The sequence below is a fragment of the Arachis stenosperma genome, chromosome 1 (assembly GCF_014773155.1).
Source record: "Arachis stenosperma cultivar V10309 chromosome 1, arast.V10309.gnm1.PFL2, whole genome shotgun sequence".
NCBI classification, from domain to species: domain Eukaryota; kingdom Viridiplantae; phylum Streptophyta; class Magnoliopsida; order Fabales; family Fabaceae; genus Arachis; species Arachis stenosperma.
Genome location: NC_080377.1, coordinates 28,209,362 through 28,234,143, shown reverse-complemented (window position 1 = coordinate 28,234,143; position 24,782 = coordinate 28,209,362). Strand labels below are relative to the sequence as shown.

General features: G+C 40.7%; 1 non-coding gene across 1 annotated transcript; it reads right to left on the bottom strand.

Annotated features, from left to right (window-relative positions):
• Window positions 1–7,401: 7,401 nt before the first annotated feature.
• On the bottom strand, window positions 7,402–7,505 carry LOC130951034 (small nucleolar RNA R71). The gene has a single exon (XR_009073809.1). It is a non-coding gene; the product is annotated as a small nucleolar RNA R71 (small nucleolar RNA).
• Between the last annotated feature and the right edge of the window lie 17,277 nt (window positions 7,506–24,782).

The window sequence follows — 24,782 nt, the reverse complement described above, 5'->3', positions numbered from 1 at the left end:
TCACACAAAAGTCCAAAGGGCACCCTTTGGAGGCAACAACAGAGCAAAAACCCAAATACAAAGTCAAAGCTTTACATCAAAAAGCATGCCAACTTCCACATTGCCCCACCAGAGGAGCTCATCAGTGTAACATCACCTTGGCCGTTCGCAAAGAGGGGACTCGACCTCCTTGGACTATTCTTCCAAGGATCGGGACAAGTCAAGTTCCTCATTTTAGGGGTGGATTACTTCACAAAATGGATTGAGGCAGAGCCCCTAGCTAATGCCACTGCTCAAAGAAGTCAGAAATTCTTGTACAAGAACATTATTACAAGGTTTGGGGTTTCTTACTCCATCACCACAAACAATGACACTCAATTCACGGACACAGGTTTCAAGAAAAGAGTGGCTAACTTGAAAATAAAGCACCAATTCACATCCGTAGAACACCCACAAGCCAATGGACAAGCAGAAGCTGCCAACAAAGTCATACTAGCTAGGTTAAAACGGAGACTAAAAGGACACAAAGGGAGCTTGGGCTGAAGAGCTCCCACAAGTCCTATGGGCATATCGGACAACTCCACACTTCACCACGGGGGAATCACCCTTCCGATTGATTTACGAAATGGAGGCAATGATCCCAGTAGAGATCGAGGAAGGATCCCCCAAGAATGATCTTCTACAATGAAGAGGTCAACTCCCAAATCCAAAGGAAAGAACTCGACCTACTTCCAAGAGTCCGAGAGAGAGCTCCGATCAAGGAAGAGGCGTTAAAAACGTCGAATGGCCTCAAGATACAATCAGAAGACAGTACAGCGAAGCTTTGCCAACAACAACCTTATCCTAATCCGAAATGATATCGGAACAACTCAACCTGGAGAAGGAAAGCTAGCACCCAACTGGAAAGGACCATACCAAGTTGTTTAGAAGAACTGGGGAAAGGTTGCTACAGACTGCCCGAACTTGAAAGGCAAGAGCTACCAAGGTCATGGCATGCCTGCAATCTAAAAAAGGCGCCAGGCCGAGATCCAAAAAAATTGCCCGACCTAGAAAGGTAAAGTACTAACATGTACACACTCTTATCTTTATATTATTGTTTAAAAGATTGCAGATTCCCTAAAAAGTTTCCTACCAAGACGCCCGACTACGGCGGGTCGGCAAGGTGAAACACCAAAATCATCGCCCGATCACGACAAAATCGGCAAAGATGAACACAGAATAAACAATAAAGTTATAGAAGTAATCCCTGAAAGAGACCTGGCAAAGGTCCAAGAAAGAGGGTTACGAAATAACTTAGAAGAGATCGACATAAAGAAGTCGGTCTCCTACAACGGACAAGTTATAAAAAGTAATCCCTGAAAGAGACCTGGCAAAGGTCCAAGAAAGAGGGTTACGAAATAACTTAGAAGAGATCGACATAAAGAAGTCGGTCTCCTACAACGGACAAGTTATAAAAGTAATCCCTGAAAGAGATCTGACAAAGGTCCAAGAAAGAGGATTACAAAAATAACTTGGAGAAGGGACTGACGCAAAGAAGTCATCCCATAAACAAAAAGTTATAAAAAGTAATCCCTGAAAGAGACCTGGCAAAGGTCCAAGAAAGAGGGTTACGAAATAACTTAGAAGAGATCGACATAAAGAAGTCGGTCTCCTACAACGGACAAGTTATAAAAGTAATCCCTGAAAGAGATCTGACAAAGGTCCAAGAAAGAGGATTACAAAAATAACTTGGAGAAGGGACTGACGTAAAGAAGTCGTCCCATAAACAAAAAGTTATAAAAAGTAATCCCTGAAAGAGACCTGACAGAGGTCCAATAAAGAGGATTACTAGAAATAACTTAGAAGCGACAACAAGAAAAAGTCGGACCAAACAAAAGCTACAGCTTGGACCGACAGGAAGAAGTCGGACCAACGAAAACCACAGCTTGGACCGACAAGAAGTCGGACCAACGAAAGCTACAGCTCGTCGACACGAGAAATTGGACCAACGAAAAGCGTGCGCTAAAAGGGACATAGCTTTGCCCAAAAAGCCACGGCTCCATGACAAGGCTATCAAAATTGTTCAGACCAACTAAAAAGGTTCTACCAAAGAACACTAAAAAATCGTCGGACAAGTTAGCCCCAAGGACCACCTCAACCAAGCAGGAAGTGGACAAAACCGGCAGTGATCAAAAGAGGTCGGACAACAAAATACCGACACTCTACAAAGATCCACAAAGGGGACAAAGACATCTCGCAATGGCCAGAGGAATGCCAGGAATGCTTTGCTAAAAGGTACGAAGTCTTGAAAAAAGACACTACTTAAAAGGCAAAAGCACAAATCAAAACGGCGCTAAAAAGTCATCCAAACAGACTATAAAAGGTTTCCCATCAGGAACTATACCTAAAAAGTTGTTGGATTATGACTAAAAAGCCCGAACAGTGAAGACAAACAAGTCGGAAGAAGGCTGAAAAGACCTCTCAAACAAACTAAAAAAGGCAATGCCAAACTCGCACAAGATAAAACTACTCAAGATCGACCAAAGTCAGGATGCTTGAGTACGACTTCCCCAATGAGAGCACGATCTCACGGAAAGATCGAACTCAAGCAGGGGCAAAGTCGTACAGGTCGACGTCAGCTAAGAAGAGGCGCAAATACAATCTCAAAAAAGAACAAGCCAAAAGGTTAAGAAAAAACCTTAAGGCTCAAAAGTGCTTAGCTAAAAGGGATACAATTCCACTCAAAGAAGGCACAATCTCAAACAGGGCTACGTACGTCATCCGAGACTAAAAAGGTTCTATACAAAGAACACTAAAAAGTCATCAGACAAGTCACTAAGAGTCCGGATATCAAGCCGCAAGGATAACTTCACCAAAGCAGAGGGTTGTCAACACAAAAGCAAGGCGTGATCCAGAAGGCAAGGGTAGAAAACCCACACTACTACTCAAAAGAGGACGGACTGTGAAGTACCAAACCTCTAGAAAATCTGCAAAAGATTTCAAAGCAATGAAGAATCAAAGCCAGACAGATGCTCGAGCACGACTTCCAAAGAGATCGAAGCTCTGAAAAGCATGATCTCATGGAAAGATCGAACTCAAGCAGGGGCACTGTTCATACCCTGGGTCAAGCTGTCCGACCCGGGATGTTTAGCGACAAGCCGACCGACCTCTTCAGGCCAAATGCCCGACCTCTTCTCAAAGAGCTTGGCTAAATGCCCGACCTCTTCTCAAAGAGCTTGGCTAAATGCCCGACCTCTTCTCAAAGAGCTCGGCTAAATGCCCGACCTCTTCTCAAAGAGCTCGGCTAAATGCCCGACCTCTTCTCAAAGAGCTCGGCTAAATCGCCAAAGGAGCCCAAAGCAGGCCCAAAACGAAGGAACGCAGCCCAATCTAAAGGCAGCCAAAGCCCAGAAAGATAAAGGCGGTTCCGTTGAAGATAAGCTGACCTCACCCAAAGATAAGATAAAGATAAGATAAGATAACTAACTTATCTTATCTAAGAAGGTCACTTCTCACCATTATAAATACACTGGAGCACCCAGGTATAACTCATACTCTGATTCTACATAAAACCTGTTTAATACCCATGCTAACTTAAGCATCGGAGTCTCTTGCAGGTACCCCCCACCCTCCGGTGACGAAGGATCAGCAGTGCAACCAGTCCAACAAGTCGGACGCGGCAGCTCTGGCCACCATCAACAAGTCGGACACAACAGCTCCGACCAGCACAGAAGATCTCATCCGAGATCGACCTACAGTTTCAGGTAACCCCCGGAACAGAAATATAGCATGATAAATTGAGGCAATTAAATGCAAGATGTTTATTGGCATTCTGGCAAAGGCATGAGTAGCGTAGATCAAACATTAAAAGCCAAAATGTATTATCAGTCGTAACAAACTAACAATAACGTTTGTATTGACAATTACATTTAATTAATTAAATATTGGAAGGGTTTTGTGAAAAATAAGCATTAGAGTAGAAGGATAGAATAATGAAGAATGCACAATGCCATACGGGCTATTCACAAACACTTGGTATGCATGTAAAATATACTAGGGAAAGCAAGAACTCCAAACATGCATGCAATCCAAAAATTAATATTAATTGTCAAATCACTCTCTAATATATCCATAAGCACGAGTATAATAATATAAGACCCAAATAAAGTTCCAACACTAACATAAAAATGCATGAAGAAAAAGAAAAAAAATATGAAAAAGAAACCATAAATAACTAAGCATGAAAGAGAAAAATTGTTAAATGCAATAAGAAGAATGAAGGAAGAAAGGAGAAGAGAATGAAAAATCGGCACGCGACGTGCGCGCGCAAAGCACACGTGCGCGTGAGAACTATTTTTGCCATGCGACGCGTACGCGTCGCTCACGCGTACGCGTCGCTCACGCGTAGGCGTGGGTGGTCTTGGAAGCAAAAAGGACGTGCACGCATCAGGGACGCGTACGCGTGGATGACCTTGTGCCTCTAGCACAGTTCCAGTATGGGGGCAGCACAACTTTCTGTCCCACATGCTATTTACGCCAATTTTCCTATCCACGCGTGCGCGTGCTTGACGCGTACGCGTGGCTTTTCCTTGTGGAAAATTGACGCGCTCGCGTCATAGACGCATGCGCGTGGGTCGAATTGTGCGCATAGCACACCAGCCGCACGATTTCATCACAACTTTCTGTTCGTTGGATGGGGGAGCAAAACTGCAATCGGCGCCCACGCGTGGCCTGCGCGCACACGTGGTTTGCCTTTTTTTTATTATGCAAAATGTAGAATGCAGTATGCAGATGCTAATGCAAACATTATGAATGACACTAATAAAATTAAAATAAAATAAACTAGGAATAAAAGGAACGATTATACCATGGTGAGTTGTCTCCCACCTAGCACTTTTAGTTAAAGTCCTTAAGTTGGATATTTGGTGAGCTCCTTGTCATGGTGGCTTGTGCTTGAACTCATCTTGAAATTTCCACCAATGCTTGGACTTCCATAAAGCTCTATCTATTCCAAGTAAATTCCTCAAGCTTTGATGGAGTTCTTGACAAGCTTTGAGCTCCCAAAATTGATCCTCATATATTCCTGGATCCCAAATCTTGATTCTACACCCGTCTTCAAGTTGATCATCATGATTCCATCTGGGTGGTAAGCAATCCAAATTCTCACTAAGGCATCCAAACAGCTTCCTAGACCCAGTCATCCAAGTTCTACACCAACCCTTGCATTTAGACTTTGAGGTCCCAGCCATAATGAACCTAGGATTGTGTTGCCAACCACTAACCATCTTCCTCTTACTCTTAAAGCCACAAAGAGCTATAAGCTGACCATCTGTTTCAAGTAGTCCATATTCAAGTGGAAAAATAAAAGTTAAGGGTATGAATTTTACCCACTTAAATGTTGTATTGGATGGTAATGGCTTTGGGGGAGAGGTCTCCAATAGCTTTGGCAAGGTGATTTCAGGCTCTATTCCCTTGAGATCTTCCTTGACAACTTCTACCTCTTTGCAGGCTTTTTCAATTTCCACCTCTTCCTCTTAGTAGCTTTTTTCCAATTCAATTTCTTTTTCATTGCTTACCAAGGGCATGGGAGGTTGTGCCTCTTCTTCTTTAACCTCCATCTCTTGATCAACCTCTGCAAAGTCTTCAACCATGATATGCCTCGGAGGTTGTACACCTTTCTCAACATCAACATCAAACATCTTGGAAGGAGGCTTTATGAATGGACTTTCCCATGGAGGTTCAGTGATGCGCATAAACTTGTTATGCTACGATTTTAGGAAATTGCACGAACGGCAAAATTCCTTCCGGCAAGTGCACCGGTTATCGTCAAGTAAAAACTCACAATAGAGTGAGGTCGAATCCCACAAGGATTGGTTGAATGAGCAATTCAAATTAGAAGTTTGTTTAGTTGAGCGGAATCAACTCTTGGATGTGAATTGCATAAAGTAAATGTGGCAGGAAACGTAAATTGCAAGGAATTGAAATTGCATAAACTTAAATTGCGAGAATTAAGGTGCGAGAAAGTAAATTGCTGAAATTAAAAGGGAACTGGGGTGATTGCATGAATTGAAATTTGCAGAATGTAAATAGAAAGTGTAGATCAGAAAGAGGGGTGTTCATTGGGTGTTAGGAGATATTGAGATCTTCGAATCAAAACATTTTTATCTCTTCCTCAACCAATGCATTCATTGAATTTTGCTTGGCAATCTTATATGATTGGATCCCAATCCCTTGGCTCACCAATTCTCTCTAAAAACAAACAAATTCCCAATCCCTTTTAATTTCAGCAATTTACTTTCTCGCACCTTAATTCTCGCAATTTAAGTTTATGCAATTTCAATTCCTTGCAATTTACGTTTCCTGCCACATTTACTTTATGCAATTCACATCCAAGAGTTGATTCCGCTCAACTAAACAAACTTCTAATTCGAATTGCTCATTCAACCAATCCTTGTGGGATTCGACCTCACTCTATTGTGAGTTTTTACTTGACGATAACCGGTGCACTTGCCGGAAGGAATTTTGCCGTTCGTGCAATTTCCTAAAATCGTAGCATAACAAGTTTATGCGCATCAAGTTTATGGCGCCGTTGCCGGGGATTGGTTTTCGATTGACAATTCTCAAATTGGAAGTTAACTAGATTGAGCATTTTTTTTGTTTTGCTAATTCAGTTTAAGTTACTTGTTGAATTTTAATTTCTGCACTCTGTTATTTGCTTTTTCTTTCTTATGCCTTTCAATTCAAGCAACTAACTCACTGACCCACTAACTATTTGAATTAATTCCTCAACTGCTCTAACCATACTCTTCCATTAACCAAGAGTATTCCACTTGTTTGTTGCTTGTGGTGTGTTCTTGTATGACAGGTAGGAGAGGAGAGGCATCAACTCCTCCATATACCGAACCAGAGAGGACCCTTCATAGACTTAGAAGGGAAGCAAGAGGGAAGAAAGTATTGAGAGAAGAAGAATCTGAAGGAGAATCTGAGGACAACTTTGAGGAAGCTCTAGATCTCAACATGGATAGAGAATTTCACAACCATGAGAGGGATGATGGAAACAATGCCATTCCTGAGAGGAGGGTTCTTGGTTCATACATAAACCCAACCTCTGGGAATTGTGGTAGCAGCATTCAGAAACCACCCATTCAGGCCAATAATTTTGAACTCAAACCACAGCTAATATCACTGGTGGAGAACCATTGTTCATTTGGTGGGAGTGCTAATGAAGACCCAAACCAACATCTCACAAAATTCCTGAGAATTTGCGACACTGTGAAGTCCAATGGAGTCCAGGAAGATGCCTATAAACTGCTCTTGTTTCCATTTTCACTTAGGGACAAGGCAGCTAAGTGGCTGGAATCATTCCCAAGGGACAGCCTAACAACCTGGGATGAGGTGGAGAGCAAGTTTCTGGCACGTTTCTACCCCCCACAAAAGGTCAATAGGCTTCGATCTGAGGTTCAGACTTTTAGACAACAAGATGGTGAGACGCTCTACGAGGCATGGGAGAGGTTCAAAGAATTGACAAGGAAATGTCCACCAAACATGTTCCCTGACTGGGTGCAATTGCATATTTTCTATGATGGACTTTCTTATGAATCAAGGAAGGCTGTAGACCATTCATCAGGAGGTTCGTTGAACAGGAAAAAGATTGTGGAAGAAGCCATTGAAGTGATTGAGACAGTGGCTGAGAATGAGTACTACTATGCTTCAGAGAGACACATCACTAAGGGAGTCATGGAGCTGAACCATGTTGATACAATTCTAGCCCAAAACAAGGTGTTTGCCAAGCAACTAGCAGAGCTCACCAGGAAATTAGACTCAAAGCAAGTGGCTGCGATCCACACACAAGATCAAGAGGAAGTAAGCATTGAAGGAGGTGATTGGGAAGAGGCCAACTATGTGGGAAATCAACAAAGGCAACCATATGATCCACATTCCAACACTTACAACCCAGGATGGAAAAACCACCCAAACTTTGGGTGGGGAAACCAGCAAACCCAACCACAAAACCACAAACCTTACAACCACAACCAACATAACAATTCCACATACCAAAACTCCAACCAAAGATCATACCAAGCCACACAAAACACTTACTCCCAACCACCATATCATGGCCAAAATAACCAACCTGCCCAATCCAATCCGAACCAACAATTTCAAGATCAATTAAACAGGATAGAAAGAATGCTTGCAACCATGAGTCAAGACATAACCGAATTGAAAGCCTTTAAGGAAGAAGTAAATTCCAACTTGCAAAACCAAGGAGCTGCCATCCAGAAGCTAGAAAATCAAATTGAGTACTTGTCTAAGCAAACTCCTGGGCCAAGCGTTTCTCATGCTGCCAAGGCTATTGCAAGGGAAGAATGTAAGGCTATAACCCTCAGAAGTGGAACGAAGCTGAAGGAGATCTCAAAGGAAACCACAGAGGATGAAGAAAAAGAAAATGTGAGAGACAAGGAACAGGGACAATCTTCTACACCGTCTGCAACAAAAGAGAAAGAAAAAGAGGTCCTGAAGCCTTACACACCCAAAGCACCATATCCTCAACGTTTGATGAAAAGAGAAAAGGATGGGCAATTCTCCAGATTTTTGGAGATTTTCAAGAAGCTTCAAATCAACATTCCGTTTGCTGAGGCAATAGAGCAAATGCCACTCTATGCAAAATTCTTAAAGGAATTAATGACCAAGAAGAGAAGCTGGAGAAATGAGGAAACTGTGTTGTTGACTGAAGAATGCAGTGCCATCATTCAACACAAATTGCCTCAGAAATTAAAGGATCCAGGCAGTTTCAAAATTCCCTGCATCATAGGAGAAGTCATGGTGGAAAAAACCTTGTGTGACTTAGGGGCCAGTATTAATTTGATGTCTCTAACAATGATGAGAAAAATGAAGATTGAGGAAGCCAAACCAACAAGAATGGCCCTCCAATTGGCAGATCGAACTTTTAAATTCCCTCATGGGATAGTTGAGGATTTGTTGGTGAAAGTGGGAGATTTTATATTTCCTGCCGATTTTGTGGTGTTAGATATGGAGGAAGAAGCCAAAGCTTCTATAATCCTAGGAAGACCCTTCCTGGCTACTGCTGGAGCCATCATAGATGTCTAAAAGGGTGAGCTCACGCTTAGACTACATGATGAGAAATTGGTGTTTAACGTGTTCAAGGCAATGAGCTATCCATCAGAATCACTAAAGGAATGCATGAGGGTGGATGTAGTGGACATTGCAATACAAGAAACCTTTGAGGAAACAACAAAGGAAGTGGCAGAGGAGGAGTTCACCAAGGATATGGAAGTTAGTGACATCAAGGCTGCTGAAACAACCATGCCAAGCATGCCAGAAAGAGTGAAAGAAGAGAAGGAAGCACCAAAACCTGAGCTCAAAGCATTGCCCCCTAATCTCAAGTATGCATACTTGGGTAGTGATGAGAGCCATCCTGTCATCATTAGCTCTGCCCTGAGCCAAGAACAGGAAGAAGAATTGATCAAGGTGCTACAAACCCATCAAGATGCCATTGGATGGACCCTAGCTGATTTGAAGGGGATAAGTTCATCCATATGCATGCATAAAATCTTGTTAGAAGAGGATGCTAGACCCTCCATTCAAGCTCAGAGAAGATTGAATCCCGCCATGAAAGAAGTGGTACAAAAGGAGGTCATGAAGTTATGGCAGGCAGGGGTAATCTACCCCATTTCTGATAGCCCATGGGTTAGTCCCATCCATGTAGTTCCCAAGAAAGGTGGCATAACTGTGGTGCCAAATGAGAGGAACGAACTCATACCCACAAGAATTGTCACTGGGTGGAGGATGTGCATAGACTACAGGAAGCTCAATGAAGCCACCAGAAAAGATTATTTCCCACTCCCATTCATGGATCAGATGCTTGAAAGGCTTGCAGGACATGCTTACTATTGCTTTCTGGATGGATACTCAGGCTATAATCAGATAGTAGTTGATCCAAGAGATCAAGAGAAAACATCATTTGTTTGTCCATATGGAGTTTTTGCTTATAGACGCATGCCCTTTGGATTGTGCAATGCACCTGCCACTTTCCAAAGGTGCATGCTGTCCATCTTTTCGGACATGATCGAAAAGTTTATTGAAGTTTTTATGGATGATTTTTCTGTGTTTGGAAATTCTTTTCCTAGCTGCCTACACCACCTTGCCTTGGTGCTTAAGAGATGCCAAGAGACCAACCTAGTATTAAACTGGGAAAAGTGCCATTTCATGGTCACAGAAGGAATAGTCCTTGGCCACAAAGTCTCCAATAGAGGCATTGAGGTGGACAGAGCTAAGGTGGAACTCATTGAAAAACTACCTCCACCAAGTAATGTCAAGGCAGTTAGGAGTTTTTTGGGACACGCTGGCTTTTACAGAAGGTTTATTAGAGACTTTTCTAAAATAGCCAAACCTTTGAGTAACTTACTTGTCTCTGATACACCCTTTGTATTTGATAAAAATTGCATGCTAGCCTATGAACTTTTGAAGCAAAAACTTTCCTCTGCACCTATCATTGCCCTACCTGATTGGAATCTACCTTTTGAACTGATGTGTGATGCATCAGACCTTGCTATTGGGGCAGTGTTAGGACAAAGGAAAGACAATTTGGTACATGTGATTTATTATGCCAGTAAAGTCTTGAATGATAACCAAAGGAATTACACAACCACTGAAAAAGAACTCTTGGCAATAGTCTTTGCATTTGACAAATTTAGATCCTATCTCATTGGATCTAAAGTCATTGTCTTCACTGATCATTCAGCTTTAAAATACTTACTTGCTAAACAAGAATCCAAACCAAGACTTATTAGATGGGTTCTTTTGTTGCAGGAATTTGACATTGAAATCAAAGACAAGAAGGGTGTAGAGAACAAGGTGGCAGACCATTTATCAAGGATACCATGTGAAGAAGGAAGCACACAAAGCACACATATAAATGAGTGCTTTCCTGATGAACAACTCATGGTAATTCACAAAGCACCCTGGTTTGCAGACATAGCAAACTTCAAGGCCACTGGGAGTTTGCCGTTGGAATTTAACAAGCATCAAAGGAAGAAATTGGTAAATGATGCCAAATACTTCATCTGGGACGAACCATACTTGTTCAAAAAATGTTCAGATGGCATACTCAGAAGGTGCATATCAAAGGAAGAAGGAAGGGAAGTCTTATGGGATTGCCATGGATCCACTTATGGAGGACATTTTGCAGGAGAAAGAACAGCAGCTAAGGTGTTGCAGTGTGGTTTTTATTGGCCTACTATCTTCAAAGATGCAAAGGAACTAGTGAAACACTGTCATGAATGCCAGAAAGCGGGAAACCTGCCAAGAAGAAATGAAATGCCACAACAATTCATTCTGAAACTTGAATTGTTTGATGTATGGGGAATAGATTTCATGGGACCCTTTCCCACCTCATACTCAAATAATTACATTCTTGTGGCAGTAGATTATGTCTCCAAATGGGTTGAAGCAATAGCAACTCCAACCAATGATAACAAGGTAGTCCTGAACTTCCTCAGAAAACAAATTTTTTGCCGTTTTGGGGTTCCAAGAGCAATCATCAGTGATGGAGGAAGCCACTTCTGCAACAAACCATTAGAGGCATTACTTCTAAAATATGGAGTCAAACACAAGGTAGCCACACCATACCATCCACAGACAAGTGGGCAAGCCGAAATATCTAACAGGGAACTCAAAAGAATCCTGGAAAAGACTGTGGGAACTTCAAGGAAGGATTGGTCGATTAAGCTAGATGATGCCCTTTGGGCATATAGGACAGCTTTCAAAACACCAATTGGAATGTCTCCTTACCAACTAGTATATGGAAAAGCTTGCCATTTGCCACTGGAGTTGGAACACAAGGCATTCTGGGCCTTGAAACTCTTGAACTTGGACAGCAAAGCTGCTGGAGAAAGAAGGATGTTGCAAATTCAAGAGTTGGAAGAATTCAGAGCTGAAGCTTATGAGAATGCCAAAATTTACAAAGAAAGAGCAAAGAAGAAGCATGACAGCAACATAGCCCCAAGGAAATTTGAAGAGGGACAAAAAGTATTGCTCTACAATTCTAGGCTGAAGCTATTCCCAGGGAAGCTAAAATCAAGGTGGTCTGGACCATTCCTTGTCACCAAGGTCTCCCAATATGGACAAGTAGAAATCATGGAAGAAAAGTCACAACGAACCTTCACTGTGAATGGTCAAAGACTCAAACATTACTTGGGAGATGTGGAGGAGAAGGACAAGGTTAAATATCACCTCAACTGAGGAAGACAACCGTCAAGCTAGTGACGTTAAAGAAGCGCTTGTTGGGAGGCAACCCAACCTGAGGTAATACTCTTTTGCTGTTTCTTTTAATTGTTTCAATAAAAAGGTGAAGTAGTTTCTGTGTATTGCAAAGAATTAAGTTTGGTGTTTCACACCAAACAATGAATTCATGGATCAATAATTCAAAAGGGAATGTGTGACTCTAAGTTTGGTGTTCCACCATACAGATCAACTGAACACAACAACCTTTGAATTATATGAAAGGAACAACCATTCTAAGCAATCACAGAAATGCTTAAATTCCTTAGCAGTAACTTCATTCCAAGAAGAATTCAAGGATTCAAAGAGCAGAGGAGTAAGTAGGAGACTAAGTTTGGTGTTCACACACCAACTTAAGACTCAGACACTTGCCCATATATAGTGAGCTAACCATTCAAGTGCTTGAGAAACAAGCAACTTCATCACTCTTTGCAGGAAAGGAAACAAGGATCTTAGAAAGAACATGATGCAACAACTAGTAGAAGAAGGAGAAATCAAATTGTTTCCTGGCAACAAAGAGAAAACAAGAAATTTCACAAGGTGGTGTTGTTACTTGACCTTTCTTTAAAAGGCAAACAAAAGCATGCGTGTTCTGGTTTAAACTGAAATTTTTGAATCTTTCTGGAATGTGAAGTTTTTAGTATGTTTGTCTGTTTATTGCTTTGAATAAAGTGAATGCCTAGATGTTTGGATATAACTCCACCTTCTTAAACAAATGCTTGCCATGCTTGTTCTGTTTCCAAAAATTAAAAGAAAAGTTTGAACAAAAGTAACTTGGCTCAATTAGTGACAAATCAAGTAGAATTAAGTGGTGGTATGCATGCTTGATTGTTTAGTTAGCTCACTGGAAATTGAGTGTAGAATTATCATTTTTTGTGTAGAAGTTGAATACTGTCTATGGATCTTGATGAATAAATGTCTTTGGCCATGAAAAAGAAAGAAAAAGAAGAAGAAAAGCCACTGAAAAAGGGCAACTAAAAAGCAAAAGAATTAAGAAAATAAAGCTAGGCACCAATGGTTTGAACTTTGGAGACATATGCCTGTGGTGTTTATGTACTAGGATCTGCTTGGATGAATAGGTTCTATGGAGTGTTTCAACACTTGGTAACTTGGGTTAACTAACCCGGGATTATCAACCAAAAGTCCATTATCAAGAGCAACCTAGCTACAAAACATTTAGTTACACAAAGAGGTGCTGGGCACCAATGTCTCAAAAAGAAATGTGAACTAAAATGCCTGTAGTGGATATGTGTACTGCACTGATAAGAAAAAGAAAATGCCAAAGGCTTGTGCAACACATGACACTGAGCAAACAAGGAGCAAAGGAGCTCTAAGAAAAAGAAAAACAAAGAAAGAAAAAGTGCCAAGGACATAAGAATAACAAGAGGCCATAGCAGTGTTTGATGGATGCAATGAAAAAGTGATAATCCCCCCTGATAAGAATGAAAAAGTGATGCTGCAACTTTCTGCATAAAACCCTTCTTATGAACTTCAAATGCTTGCTAATATAGCCAATGTAATTACTTTCTGTTTCATACTTTCTTCTCAAATATCTCAGGACTTGCTTAGGGACAAGCAAGTATTAAGTTTGGTGTTGTCAATTTTTGTTTCTCCAACTACTTCTAAGTCTTCAACTACTTTTTCCACTTCAATAATTATGGCTTCCTCCAGTTGTTTTAATATAAAATCGTACTCATCCTTGATGATCTCCTTTCTATGGCAACTCCCTTCAACTACTCCTTCATCTTCAAGGGTCTCTCCTACCTCTACATTTTGGGCCTCCTCTTGCTCCTCTGGAAATAAGGCCGTGTGTAACTGATCCATCGCGATTGCATCCCTAAGATGATTTCTTCTCTCTTATTCTATGTCCATAGTATAATTGGGATCATATTGCTCTTGGATTGATGGATGTGGGTACTCTTCCATGGAGGGTGGTGATGGGATAGAGAGATTATTATGTGGTTGAAAAGGAAGTGAACTAGAGGTTGAGGGTTGAGTATTGGAGGTAAAGGATTGGTCCATGCGGGATGTAAGAGCTTGAAGAGTAGAGGTGAGACTAGTGATAGAGGCAAGTATGGTATGAAGCTCTGTTTGCCCATGGTGAATAGTACCAAGGGTGTTGTCATCTAGTGGAGGTTGGGGTGGATAGGAGGATTCATTATTTTGGAGAAAGGGTGCATGGTAGGAAGGTGGTTCTTCTTGGTAAGGGCATGGAGATGGTGAATATTGAGGTGGCGGCTCATGAGAGTAATTGTGCTGGAATGGGGGTGGTTCTAAGTATGGTTCATATGATGATTAGTGTGGTGGATAAGAATTAGGGTCATATGGAGGTGAATGGTAGAAAGGTGCTTGTGAGTATGATGGTTCAAAAATATGTTGAGGAGGTGATTCATAGGCGTATGGTGGTGGTTGTTGATAATCAAAAGAGTGCTCACCATAGCCGTCATCTTGGTATGCCTCTTGGAAGGGCTCTTGGTCATAGTATGTTGGTGGAGGTTGTTGCCAAGAGGGTTGATCAAATTCTTATGGCTCCTCCCATCTTTGGTTGTCCCATCCTTGATGCATGTTCTCATTGTAATCTCCTCTCCCTGCAACATAATTGTAACCAGACTCATAGCCAAAGTTGTGAGAGTTCATAGTAGTGAGAAAAAATAAAAACAAAAATTAATAAAAAGCAAATATTTACAATAACCAATAATAAGGCACACGTTTGCAATTCCCCGACAACGGTGCCATTTTGACGAACGGATTCTTGCGTGGTCTAGAATTTCATCAGAATAATCACGTTGTAAGTATAGTTTCTAAACCAACAAAGAATCCTTTCGTACAAAAACTTGTTTGTCACTAAAGCAAACCCAATAAAAATAAATAACCGGAGGATTTAAACCTCGGGTCGTCTCTCAAGGAATTGTAGAGAGGTGTGTTTATTATTGGTTATGGAAAAAGTATATTCTTGGGTTTTTGAAATAGGGAAGAAGGAAATAAATTAGCATTAAAGTAAATTGATTATCATGAACACCCTTGCAAGGTATAAGAACTAGAAATCCCATCCTAGTTATCCTTATCAGGTGTGATGAGAATTGTTTATTGCTCCCGCTTAGTTAACCCTTACTAAATAAAGGAAAGTCAAGTGGACTAATCAATTTGATTCCTCAAGTCCTAGTCAACTCCTATGGAAAGACTAGCTTTAGAGGGATCCAAATCAATAAGCAAATTCCAATTTTCAATCAACAGCTAAGTTTGATAACTCAAGTGTCACCAATTACTCAACCAAAGCAAAGGAGGAAAAATCTAAATTAAATTGGACGCATCAATAACATGAATTTGAAGAAAGCAATCTTAAATCTGAAATACCTCAATGTGTATTAAATAAGAAATTCAATCCTAACATGGAGTTCATAAACTAATATTAACAAACTAAAATAATAGAATAAATAAAAGTAGAAGACAAATTAAAGTAAAGGAACATTGAACCTGGAATGAAGAAGAAGTAAACCTAACCTTTAAGAGGAATCCTAATCCTAAATCCTAAGAGAGAGGAGATAGCCTCTCTCTCTAGAAACTACATCTAAAACCTACAAATTGTGAATATGAAAGTTGTGTTGATGTGTGTCGAGTCTCTGCACGTTCCCTGGCTTTATTATGTGTTTTTGGGCCGAAAACTGGGTCAAAACGCAGCCCAAATCGCCCCCAGCATTTTCTGTTATTTCTGCAGATCGCGCATGTCACGCGTACGTGTCGGTCACGCGTGCACGTCATTCGGTGATTTTCCTTGTCACGCGTACGCATCGTCCACGCATACGCGTACGCATCGTCCACGCGTACGCGTCATTTGTGCAGACTCCAATCCACGCGTACGCGTCAGGCACGCGCACGCGTTACTGCGACTTTCTCCATTCCGCGCACTCGCGTGAGCATGCGTGCGCGTCGATGCTTGCTGGTCATCTCCTTAGTTTCTTGTGTTCCTTCTATTTTTGTAAGCTTCCTCTCCATTCTCTAAGCCATTCCTGCCCTGTGAAGCCTGAAACACTTAACACACAAATCACGACATCGAATGGTATAAAGGAGAATTGAAATACACAAATTAAAGATCTCTAGAAAGCAAGTTTTCAACCATAGAACAAACTTAGGAAGGGATTGTAAAATCATGCAGTTCATATGAATAAGTGGGTAAAGACTTGATGAAATCACTCTATTAAACACAAGATAAACTCTAAAATAGTGGTTTATTAGTACGCAAAGCTTTTCTCCTTTGTTTCTTCATGTTTCCTCCCTCTTGCATGCTTCTCTTCCATTTTTACCAAGTCATTCCTACCTATTACATTTGAAATCTCTCACCAAAAACATCAAGGTATTGAATGGAATGCAAATGGAATAAAATTGATTAAATTAAGCACAAAAGAGCATGTTTTCATAATCAAGCACAATTTAGGAGGAAAACTCAAAAGCATACTATTTAAGGGATTAAATGTAGGTTTATATGATGAAATCCACTCAATTTCAACTAAAAATTACCATCAAATATGGATTAATCATGCACCCTTCCAATCAAGGAGGGAAAGCATAAGAAATGGTATGTATCTTTCTGAGCCCAGCCGAACCGGCAGATCTTAGGGTTGTTTGAGGATTTCTTTCACGGTTTTAAGGAGAAATACTTCAAGATCTGACTTGATCAAGGGAGAACGCCATTTTTCTAAGTATTGGAATTTCGGCGCTGGTGCGTTGTACTTAACTCAGATTACGTATGAGGGTTTATCTTCTGAGAACAAGGACATCACCAAAGTTCTATTGTCGGTTTTTAGGGATATACTGTTAAACCCCTGGTGCACGAAATTGTGATCTCTACTTTTCACAACTCAAACAATCCCCAGTAATGGCTCCAGAAAACTTGGTGCTCAATACCATGGTCTAAACATAATTTCACAACTTTGCACAACTAACCTGCAAGTGCACTAGGTCGTCCAAGTAATAAACCTTACGCGAGTAAGGGTCGATCCCACGGAGATTGTTGGTATGAAGCAAGCTATGGTCATCTTGTAAATCTCAGTCAGGCGAATTCAAATGGTTATAGATGATTTATGAATAACGCATAGAATAAAGCTAGAGATACTTATGTAATTCATTGGTGAGAACTTCAGATAAGCGTATGGAGATGCTTTGTCCCTTCCGTCTCTCTGCTTTCCTACTGTCTTCATCCAATCCTTCTTACTCCTTTCCATGGCAAGCTATATGTTGGGCATCACCGTTGTTAGCGGCTACAGTCCCGTCCTCTCAGTGAAAATGTTCAACGCGCTCTGTCACAGCACGGCTAATCATCTGTCGGTTCTCAATCAGGTTGGAATAGAATCCAGTGATTCTTTTGCGTCTGTCACTAACGCCTAGCCTTCAGGAGTTTGAAGCTCGTCACAGTCATTCAATCCTTGAATCCTACTCAGAATACCACAGACAAGGTTTAGACCTTCCGGATTCTCTTGAATGCCGCCATCAATTCTAGCTTATACCACGAAGATTCCGATTAAGGGATCCAAGAGATATCCACTCAATCTAAGGTAGAACGGAGGTGGTTGTCAGGCACACGTCTATAGGTGAGAATAATGATGAGTGTCACGGATCATCACATTCATCAAGTTGAGGAACAAGTGATATCTTAGAACAAGAATAAGTCGAATTGAATAGAAGAACAATAGTAATTGCATTAATACTCGAGGTACAGCAGAGCTCCACACCTTAATCTATGGTGTGTAGAAACTCCACCGTTGAAAATACATAAGAACAAGGTCTAGGCATGGCCGAATGGCCAGCCTCCCATAATCTAAGAACTAGACATCCAAAGATGATCTAGAGATCTAAAGTGATCAAAAGATTTTTTTTTTAAAATACAATAGCAAAAGGTCCTATTTGTAGAGAACTAGTAGCCTAGGGTTTACAGAAATGAGTAAATGACATAAAAATCCACTTCCGGGCCCACTTGGTGTGTGCTTGGGCTGAGCATTAAAGCATTTTCGTGTAGAGACTTCTCTTGGAGTTAAACGCCAGCTTTTGTGCCAGTTTGGGCGTTTAACTCCCATTCTTGTGCCAGTTCTGGCGTTTAACGCCGGGCAGTTTTGAGCTGATTTGAATCGCCGGTTTGGGCCATCAAATCTCGGGCAAAGTATAGACTATTATACATTGCTGAAAAGCCCAGGATGTCTACTTTCCAACTCAGTTGAGAGCGTGCCAATTGGACTTCTGTAGCTCCAGAAAATCCACTTCGAATGCAGGGAGGTCAGAATCCAACAGCATCTGCAATCCTTTTCAGCCTCTGAATCAGATTTTTGCTCAGGTCCCTCAATTTCAGCTAGAAAATACCTGAAATCACAGAAAAACACACAAACTCATAGTAAAGTCCAGAAAAGTGAATTTTAACTAAAAACTAATAAAAATATAATAAAAACTAACTAAAACATACTAAAAACATACTAAAAACAATGCCAAAAAGCGTATAAATTATCCGCTCATCAACCCCCGGGACGTTATGGGAGACCTGGAGGCCTACCGGACTTATGTTGGTGGGTTTTTGTTGTCTTTTGTTTTTGTTTCTTACTTCTTTATTGTCGAGTTTGTAACTTTACTAAAATTTTTCTACTCCTTTTCAGTTGAGATGGCTGAGGGCTTGACCACGCTTACTCTGTTGAAGGCTGCTATGGCCCGGGATGCTGGGAGCGAGGGCAATGAGGCTTCGCCATTGAGCCCTCAATCCGTGACTCAGTCGAATTCTCGCACGGTTTCTTAGGAGGTGGAAGTTATGAAGGTTCCGGTTTCTGAGGCTAGCAGGAAGCGGAAAAAGGCTGTTAAGGGTAGTTCAAGGGAGAACTTGGAGGAGGAGGGACCCATGCCTTTCGTGATGGACTGTAGTTTCAATGCTCTAGCTTTTATTAATCAGCATCTCGTGTCAGGTACCGAGGAGTTTTCCGTGACTGTGATGTCATGGGGCAGGTGAAATTTGTACATCGTACCCTCCTCCGTTCGGCAACCATTGTCCGAAAGGCTGAGCCCATGTTGACTTAGGTGGCCCTTTTGGACGACAAGCTTCGATAGTCCCAGGCAGAGTCTAGGAAGCTAAAGAAGCAGCTGGAGGTGGCCGAGATTGCTCGTCTTAAGGTCCTAAAGGATGCCAAGGACGCTAGCTCAAAAATTCTTCGTCTTTTTGAGTTAGGGAGCTCGCTTCTTTCTCAGTTGGCTTGAGAGAAAAAGCGAGTAGCTGATGCCGAATCGAGGGTTGCTGTCATTCTCGTCGAGGCAGAGTCGCTGAAGGATAAGTGGCCAAGCTGAAGAAGGAGAAAGACGGATTGCTTACGATGCTAAGGATGCGATCTCAGTGACAGAGGAGACGTTGAAGGCTCAGGTTCAAGTGCTGGCTCCTCATGTTGATGTGTCCGTCATGGGGGCATTCCGAACCGTCATAGATGGGGAGATTGTGGACTTGGAATGACTTTTTTATGTTTTTATGCAAAAAATATTTTAAGTGTGTAAGTCATTTTGGCATAACAATTTCCTTTGTAGGCCATTTGATCGGCGTGCATGTTTTTCTTTTTGCAAACAATTTCCTTAAGTTGTCGTGCCATTTTTTTCGTAGATTTTGAACTGCCCTTAGTTGGCCTTTGGTGGGCTATTTTGCATAGTTATGAGTAGTGGGCCTCTTGGTTGGCCATTTTACATACTTGTATTTATTTTAGGATATCCGCTTATGTTGGCCTCAGGGGGTGATCAGGCCCTAGGGGTAGCCATTTATTTATTTTGCTCGTATCATCGGTTTGGTGAGAATGCAAGAAAAATATTTTTGAAAAGAAAATATAAGAATGATTTTTATTAAGGATTGGGGCTCATTAAAACCTCCTGTTGTGGGTAGGAAAGAGTGTCCAACAAAGAAAATAGAGATAATAATACACGAAAAATGAAAAATAAAGGAAGATCATACAAATTGCAAAAAAACCTTAATCCTTCTAAAGGTATCAGCTCGGTGGTATGTCCTTAAGTGTAGTAGCATCGCATGTTTGCGATGTTCCATGAGCTCAGTAACTAGGTCCCGTTGAGTCGTTTGAGCTTGTAGGCTCCTTTCCCAATTTTAGACTTGATCCGGTAGGGACCCTCTCGGTTAGGTGAGAGCTTTTCTTCTCTTGGGTTGGGGGAACGATATCATTGCATCGTAAGTCGAGATCTCCTAGTTTAAAGTCCCATTTTGTTATGCCGCGGTTGTACCTCAGGTTATCCTTTGTTCTAGAGCTAGCTCCATAGGTGTGCTATGCTCCTTACTTCGTCTGCGAGGTCCCATTTGATGTGTGAGCATCTTTCTTATCTTTTCTTAGTGAATTTGTATTTGAATTAGTTGAATTAAATCAAGATTTAGGTATTTTAAACCACCATGAATACTACTTTGAGTTGTTTTGTAATTTGACTGATTTCAGGTAGCATTCGGGCAAGTCTGGCAAAATGCAAAGAGAATTCGTGGATGCTGTCAAACCTGAACTCTTCACACTCCAATGAGTATAACTTGAGCTTCAGAGATCCAATTGACACGGATTTAATTGCATTAGAAAGCCAACTTTTAGAGCTTTTCAACAATATATAATAGTCTATACTTTTTATCTAGCATCATGGTGCTAAACGCCGTGACATTGGCGTTTAGCGCTAAACCATGTCCAGCATCACGAATCCATGCGCGAGTCTCAGTGCCAAACGCCAGATGGCCAAGTTTGGTGCCAGAAACCTTGTAAAGTGTGAAAAGGTTGTTATCCAGGTGGCGCCAAATGCCATAAATCTCAAGTTTGGCATCAGTATAGTATACTGAAAAGGAAGGGCTTTCATGTGATTTGCACCGAATCTTAATAATTTAATTTGATTTCTTATTTAGTTTTTAATTAAGAAAAGATATTTCTAGGTTTTAGAAATTATATTTTACGTTAATTAGGATTAGATATAAAAGGGGAAGATATTCTAACCTAGTCCTCTGCTTCTTCTCCTCTTCCGCACTTCACACTTTTCTCTACTAGGATTTTTACACCATGAGCAATGATGAGCGGATAATTTGTACGCTTTTTGGCATTGTTTTTAGTATGTTTTTAGTATGTTTTAGTTAGTTTTTAGTATATTTTTATTAGTTTTTAGTTAAAATTTACTTTTCTGGACTTTACTATGAGTTTGTGTGTTTTTCTGTGATTTCAGGTATTTTCTGGCTGAAATTGAGGGACCTGAGCAAAAATCTGATTCAGAGACTGAAAAGGACTGCAGATGCTGTTGGATTCTGACCTCCCTGCACTCGAAGTGGATTTTCTGGAGCTACAGAAGCCCAATTGGCGCGCTCTCAACGGCGTTGAAAAGTAGACATCCTGGGCTTTTCAGCAATATATAATAGTCCATACTTTGCCCAAGATTTGATGGCCCAAACCGGCGTTCTAAATCAGCTCAAGAATGCCCGGCGTTTAACGCCGGAACTGGCACAAGAATGGGAGTTAAACGCCCAACTGGCACAAAAGCTGGCGTTTAACTCCAAGAAGAGTCTCTACACGAAAATGCTTCAAGGATCAGCCCAAACACACACCAAGTGGGCCCGGAAGTGGATTTTTATGTCATTTACTCATTTCTGTAAACCCTAGGCTACTAGTTCTCTATAAGTAGGACCTTTTGCTATTGTATTTTCATCTTTTGATCATGTTTTTATGATTGAACCCTCTTTGGGAGGCTGGCCTCACGGCCATGCCTAGACCTTATTCTTATGTATTTTTAACGGTGGAGTTTCTACACACCATAGATTAAGGTGTGGAGCTCTGCTGTACCACGAGTATTAATGCAATTACTATTGTTCTTCTATTCAATTCAGCTTGTTCTTGTTCCAAGATATCACTTGTTCTTCAACTTGATGAATGTGATGATCCGTGACACTCATCATCATTCTCACCTATGAACGTGTGACCGTCAATCACCTCCGTTCTACCTTAGATTGGGTGGATATCTCTTGGGTTCTTTAATCGGAATCTTCGTGGTATAAGCTAGAATTGATGACTGCATTCAAGAGAATCCGGAAGGTCTAAACCTTGTCTGTGGTATTCTGAGTAGGATTCAATGATTGAATGACTGTGACGAGCTTCAAACTCGCGATTGTGGGGCGTTAGTGACAGACGCAAAAGAATCTCCGTGGGATCGACCCTTACTCGCGTAAGGTTTATTACTTGGACGACCCAGTACACTTGCTGGTTAGTTGTGCGAAGTTGTGTTTATGCATGGTATTGAGCACCAAGTCTTTGGGGCCATTACTAGGGATTATTTGAGTTGTGAAAAGTAGTGATCACAATTTCGTGCACCAAGTTTTTGGCACCGTTGCCGGGGATTGTTTCGAGTATGGACAACTGACGGTTCATCTTGTTACTTAGATTAGGTATTTTTCAGAGTTCTTAAGAATGAATTCTAGTGTTTCAAGGTGATGTTCTTATCATCACCAAAGCTGATTGATTCTCATCAATTTAGCTCTTGAATGCAATGTCCTGCTGAAGCTTGGCTATCCATGTCTAATTCCTTTAGACTAAAGCTTTAGACTAACATTGCATGATTCCTGGAATTCTCATTAAGAATTTTGATACTTTTATTTTCTTTTCCACTTAATTTTCGAAAAATCCAAAAAAATTATAAAATCATAAAAACCAAAAATATTTTATGTTTCTTGTTGAGTCTAGTGTCTCATTTTAAGTTTGGTGTCTTGCATGCATTGTTTATTTGATCTTGGTTCTATTTTCAAGTCAATAATACAGAGAACTGAAGATTCAGTACATGCAGCAGAGGAATTACACAGAAAAAGCTGGGCGTTCAAAACGCCCAATGAAGAAGGGCAGACTGGCATTTAAACGCCAGCCAGGGTGCCTGGCTGGGTGTTTAAAGCCCAAAAGGGTAGTGTTTTGGGCGTTAAATGCCAGAATGTGCACCATTCTGGGCATTTAACGCCAGGATGGCACAAAAAGGAAGATTCTGTTTTCAATGCAAATTTTTTTTCAAGTTTCAAAATTTTTCAAAATCAAATCTTTTTCAAATCATATATTTTCAATCAAATCTTTTTCAAAATCAATTTCTTTCCATTTTCAAAAATACTTGCTATCAATTAATGATTTGATTCAACATTTCAAGTATGTTGCCTTTTCTGTTGAGAAAGGTTTAATATTTGAATCATATCTTTTCTTGTTAGCCAAGTCATTAATTTTTAAAATCAAATCTTTTTAAATTATTTTTCAAATCATATCTTCTCAATCACATTTTTTAAAACCATAACTTTTCAATCATATCTTCTTAATCATATCTTTGTCAAAATAGTTTTCAATCATATCTTCTTCAAAATCTTTTTCAAAATGTTTTTAAAATCTTTTACTTAATTTTCGAAAATCTCTTCCTCTCTTCTCACATCCTTCTATTTATGGACTAACACTATTCCTCAATGAACAATTCGAACTCCATCTTTCTTGATAAGTTCGAATTCTTCTACTTCTTCCTTCTATTTTTCTTTTCCTCTGACGCCTCAAGGAATCTCTATACTGTGACATAGAGGATTCCATATTTTCTTGTTCTCTTCTCTTTCATATGAGCAGGAGCAAAGAAAAAAGCATTCTTGTTGAGGCTGACCCTGAACCTGAAAGAACCTTGAAGCGAAAGCTAAGAGAAGCTAAGGCACAACTCTCTATAGAGGACCTCACAGATATCTTCAAAGAAGAAGAACCCATGGCAGCCGAAAACAACAACAATGTCAACAATGCAAGGAAGGTACTGGGTAACTTTACTGCACCTACTCCCGACTTCTATGGGAGAAGCATCTCTATCCCTGCCATTGGAGCAAACAACTTTGAGCTTAAGCCTCAATTAGTTTCTCTAATGCAACAGAATTGCAAGTTCCATGGACTTCCATTGGAAGATCCTCATCAGTTCTTAGCTGAATTCTTGTAAATCTGTGACACTGTCAAGACTAATGGGGTTGACCCTGAGGTCTACAGACTTATGCTATTCCCTTTTGCTGTAAGAGACAGAGCTAGGATATGGTTGGATTCACAACCTAAAGAAAGCCTGAACTCTTGGGAAAAGCTTGTCATTGCCTTCTTGACAAAGTTCTTTCCACCTCAAAAATTGAGTAAGCTTAGAGTGGAAGTCCAAACCTTTAGACAGAAGGAAGGAGAATCCCTTTATGAAGCTTGGGAAAGATACAAACAATTGATCAGAAAGTGTCTCTCTGACATGCTTTCTGAATGGAGCATCATAGGTATTTTCTATGATGGTCTGTCTGAACTGTCCAAGATGTCTTTGGATAGCTCTGCTGGAGGATCTCTTCATCTGAAGAAGACGCCTACAAAGGCTCAGGAACTAATTGAAATGGTTGTAAATAACCAATTCATGTACACTTCTGAAAGGAATCCTGTGAACAATGGGACAAGTCAGAAGAAAGGAGTTCTTGAGATTGATACTCTGAATGCCATATTGGCTCAGAACAAAATATTGACACAACAAGTCAATTT